At 55.7% G+C, this 4,899-nt stretch overlaps 1 pseudogene; it reads left to right on the top strand.

Annotated features, from left to right (window-relative positions):
• Window positions 1–506: 506 nt before the first annotated feature.
• On the top strand, window positions 507–1,943 carry LOC102245199 (annotated as a pseudogene).
• The last annotated feature ends 2,956 nt before the right edge of the window (window positions 1,944–4,899 follow it).

The raw sequence follows: 4,899 nt of genomic DNA, 5'->3' as shown, positions 1-4,899 counted from the left end.
CGCGGTTTGCCGACTACTGGCCTAGATAATCTGGGTGGGCCTGGTTTAATGGTTTGAAAAGTCTAAAGAACAAATTTCCTCTCCTAGATCCAGTTCCTTTCACTTCTTATTGCAACCCACAACGAGGAGTTTTACATCATGAACTAACACACGCATGTGCGCGCGCACACACACACACACACACACCTCTGAAACCAAAGTTCACAAAAGAGTACTCTTTAGTAATAATAACAAAACAATTCTTACATGCTAGGCCCTGCTCAAATGCTTCTACATATGGACCCAGTTAACATTCTAACACTCCAATGAGGGAGACACTAGGGCTAATCCCCATTTCACAGACAGGAAAGCCAAGGGCCAGACAGGCTAAGCAACCTGTCCGAGGTTACACAGCAAGTAAGTGGGAAACTGGAAACCAGACAGCCTGACTCCAGAACTGAGCAATTTCCACGATCCTAGGATGTGTCTTAAAAAGGAAGGCCAAGAGGCTCAGGCCATGTGAGATTAGGTCCCTGACTGGTTGTGCCCTGGGGAAACTCACATGTTGCTGTTCTTTGCAGGGCTTCCCTGTGCAGGACATGGAGACGTGAGGCTGCAAGGCTCCCGAGGGCTCGGCTTGGACCGAGATGGGGCTGGGTTGCTGCCTCCTAACAGGGCTCTTGTCTGGGGTAGTGGCTGGGGGTTGCCCTCCCCCCTCCCACCCGCATCTCGGAGCAACCCTTCCCCTCTGCTGCTGAGCGAGGCCTGTCCTGGGGCCCGGTGCCCGCCATGAACGGCCTGTCGGTGACTGAGCTCTGCTGCCTCTTCTGTTGCCCGCCCTGCCCTGGCCGCATTGCCGCCAAGCTCGCCTTCCTGCCGCCGGAGCCCACCTACTCCCTGGTGCCTGAGCCTGAGCCCAGGCCTGGTGGGGCTGGGACCACGGCCTCGGGGACCCTGCGGGCCTCCACGGGCACCCCCAGACGTTGGAAGCTCCACCTGATGGAGCGCTCCGATTTCCAGTACAGCCAGCGTGAGCTGGACACTATGGAGGACTTCCTGACCAAGAGCAGCCGGGGCAACCGCGTTGCCTGCATGTATGTGCGCTGCGTGCCCGGAGCCAGGTACACAGTCCCCTTCTCACGTGGCAATGCAGTGGACCTGGGCCAGATGAGCAGCTTCTACATTGGCCTGGGCACACGCATCAACTGTAATTTCTCCTATGACTCCTCGGGCTATGGCGTTAGCTCGGGCAGGCCCTCTGAGAAGAACCTCTATGCCGACATCCATGCTGCCTGGCAGGCCTTGCGCACCAGGTACGGCATCAGCCCAGATAGCATCGTCCTGTGTGGTCAGAGCATCGGCAGGGTGCCCACCGTGGACCTGGCCTCCCACTAGGAGTGCGCCGCGGTGGCGCTGCACTCCCCGCTCACCTCGGGCATGCGTGTTGCCTTCCCAGACACCAGGAAGACCTCTGCTTTGATGCTTTCCCCAACATCGAGAAGGTGTCCAAGATCACATCGCCGGTGCTTATCATCCATGGCACGGAGGACGAGGTGATCGACTTCTCGCACGGGCTGGCGCTCTATGAGCGCTGCCCCAAGGCCGTGGAGCCACTGTGGGTGGAGGGCGCCGGGCACAACGACATTGAGCTCTACAGCCAGTACCTGGAGCGCCTGCGCCGCTTCCTCTCCCAGGAGCTGCCCAGCCAGCGCGCCTAGCGGAGCTGCTGCGCCCGGAGCCAAGCCAGGAACAGACCTCAGCAATAAGGCGGCACCCCGGCCCCAGGGGCTGCATGTGTACCCCTCGTGAGCCCCAGTCCCCCCAGGCAGCTGGCCGGCAATGAGGTCCAAACTGCCTGCCCCTGCGTAGGGGCTGTGGACGATGTGCAAGGGGCCGAGCCACGCTCTCCTTTTCTTTTAGAAGCAAAACAAAGGAAAAAGGTGAAAAATTAAAGATTAAAAATTAAAAAAAAAAAAACCTCTGAAAATACACAACTGAAGCAAAAGGTCCTCAAAGCGATACTTACCTTACTACTTAGAATGCGCTCCGACAATTTCCTTCTCTGCTGTATTGTGTTTGTTTGTCTGCGACCCACTGAATGTTTTTCTGGACCCACAGTTAGTTAGGAAAACAGGCCTTAGGACATTTTCCCTAATTCATCCCCATTCCAGGGGCCTTGCCCTTTGACCTCCTGCATCCTGTTCAACACCCCCACACCTACACAAGTCTAGGCCTCACCTCTGCCAGGGGCTCCCTGGCTCCAGGCCTGATTTAGACCCACATCGTCCCTCAGCCCACACTTGCCCGGCACCAACAACACCCTGGATGCCTGGCCGGATGCCCATCGTATTCCTTTCCGAGGGCTCTCATAGCAAACTGGTGCTTAAAACAACAGAAATGGCCCTGGCTGGGTGGCTAGGTTGGTTAGAGTGTGATCCTGTCACCGAAAGGTTGTGGGTTAAGGCACATACCTAGGTTGTGGGTTCCCTCTCTCTCTCTCTCTCTCTCTGATCTACAAAAACATATCCTCGGATGAGGATTAAAAAAATTAATAGAAATGCACGCTCTCACAGTTCTGGAGGCCAGAAATCTGAAATCAAGCTGTTGGCCGGGTCACACTCCCCCCGAAGACTCTAGGGGAGGGTCCTTCCTCGCCTCTTCCAGCTTCTGGCAGCCCCGGGCCTTCCCTGGCTTCTGGCAGCATCACTCCGATCTCAGTCTTTCCTCTGCATCTCTCTCCTCTTCTTATAAGGACTCCGGTATGCCGTCATTTTCACGAATTACGTCTCCAATAATCTATCTATTTCCAAATAAGATTACATTCTGAAGTACTGAGGGGTAGGATTTCAATATCTCTTTTTGGGGGAGGGGTGGGGAGGGTACAAAACTCAATGAATGTCACCAACTGAACACTTCATACTCACCATGTCCTATCTGACCCTATGTCCCCAACTGGGACCTGGGCCAGAGAACTGGGTCTCACCTACACATCTCCCTGCTCCCCAGCCTGACAGGCTCTGCACTCTTTACATTCCGCCTTCCAAATGCCTCCCAATTAATTTCCACCTTTCCCACCATCTCTGCCCTGCCCAGTATCCCCACCCCTTCCTTGCCCCTGCTCTAGATTTCCCCCTTGATTCTGCCCAAAAGACTTGCCCCCTCCCATCCACCCTGCACACAACGGCCAGGGCGACACCTTCCTAAAGCACACGTCAGACCCTTGCTTCCTGGCTCAGAGCCCACTGCCTTAACACTGCCCGTAAGACCCTGCATGGGCCGCCCTGACTGCTGGACCCGGTCCCCTCATGGGGCCCATGTGGGACCTCATATAAACCCAGCCCTGGGGACAGTCAGCTTGCCACCCAGTCTGCACCTGCACCCACTCGGAAAAAATACAGCCAGAGCAAGACACGCGGCCACAGCGACGCATCTCATTTCAGTTTAATATCCAGTAACCTCAAGGGATTGGGTCTATGTGTCTACCTCTCCCCGGCCACTCACTCACTATCTCATGATTTCCCCTCTCTCTCCAACCTCAGCACCTCCCTCCACCTTAACGCTGCTTCCTAATTTACCGAGACAACACCAGGAAAGAGAAGAGAATGTTCACATTTCCTGACACCACGTGTTGCTACCTGCCTGCCTTCGTGCCCATATGCCCCCTCCCCCGTCACTGTGGCAGAACAGCGCATGCCCCTTGGACCACCCTCCGCTGGGGCTCTGGAACCCACCCACCGTGCTGACCCAAGGACAGGGCTCCAGCAATTCTCCCGTTTCCCCTCTGCAGCAGCCATCTCCCCTCTTCTAGATCTTTCTCATTGGCACATGACATACTGTTACATCTACCATCTGAAATACACCTTCCAAGATCCCATTCCCCCTTCAGATACCACCGCATTTCTGTGCTGGGCTCTTTTCTAGATGACTGGTGACTTCCATCTTGCTCGCTCAAGTGGTCTGTTCTCAGTCTGCGTCAGACTTGGCTTCTAGCAAGCATTTGGCATCCACGCCCCTTCCCTCCTCCTGGATTTGCACCCTTCACTTGGCCTCCAGGGCATCACACAGCCAGGTTCTCCTCTGACTTCCCTGATTGCTCCTCCCCAGCCTCCTCTGCTGACCCCAGCCCTCTCCTGAAGTGCCCCAGCCTCAGGCCTGGACTTCTCTTCTATCTACAATGGCGCCCTTGTGGACCTCTCCCAGCCTTGGGGACTTACAGGTCACTTACTCACTGACAACTCCTCAATTTCTGTCTCAAGACTGAAGCTCTTCCCATGGAGTCCAGACTCAAATATCCAACTGCCTACCTGACATTTGTACTTGGGAGACTAATGGGCATCTCAAGTTGAGGCAAACTTGAACTCCCGATCCGCTTGCAGCTCTGCCCACCGTTGCTTCTGGCAGCTGCATCCGTCCTGTTACTCAGGCCAAAGACACTGGAGTCACCCTCGACTTCTTTCTCTCACTTCCCTTTGCAATTCCGTTTCACCTCACCTTCCCCGCTACCACCCTGGTTGGAGCCACCATCACCTGAACCGCTGCAGTGGCTCCTCGCTGGGCTCCCAGCTTCCATCCTGGCTCCCTGAAGGCAGGTCCCCAGAGGAATCTTACTAAGTCCCTCCCCAGTGCAGGGCCCTCCCCTGGCTCTCATCTCACAGGGTAAAGGCCAGAGTGCTTGCAGTGACCCACAAGACCCCGCACCATCTGGCTCCCCACCCGGCCCGCCCCTGGCTCCCTCCATCCCCATTGGCCTCCTAGATGCTCCTGTAACACAACAGGCAAAGTCCTGACCCGGGCTGCACTTGCTCCCTCACCTGCTTCACCTCTCTACTTAAATGTCACCTCTCTGCTTAAAGGAGGCCTCTCCTAGCCACCTTATTTTAAATTACACACACACACACACACACACACACACACACACAC

The sequence above is a fragment of the Myotis brandtii genome, unplaced genomic scaffold (assembly GCF_000412655.1).
Source record: "Myotis brandtii unplaced genomic scaffold, ASM41265v1 scaffold178, whole genome shotgun sequence".
NCBI lineage: Eukaryota > Metazoa > Chordata > Mammalia > Chiroptera > Vespertilionidae > Myotis > Myotis brandtii.
This window is presented reverse-complemented; position numbering and strand designations above follow the sequence as displayed.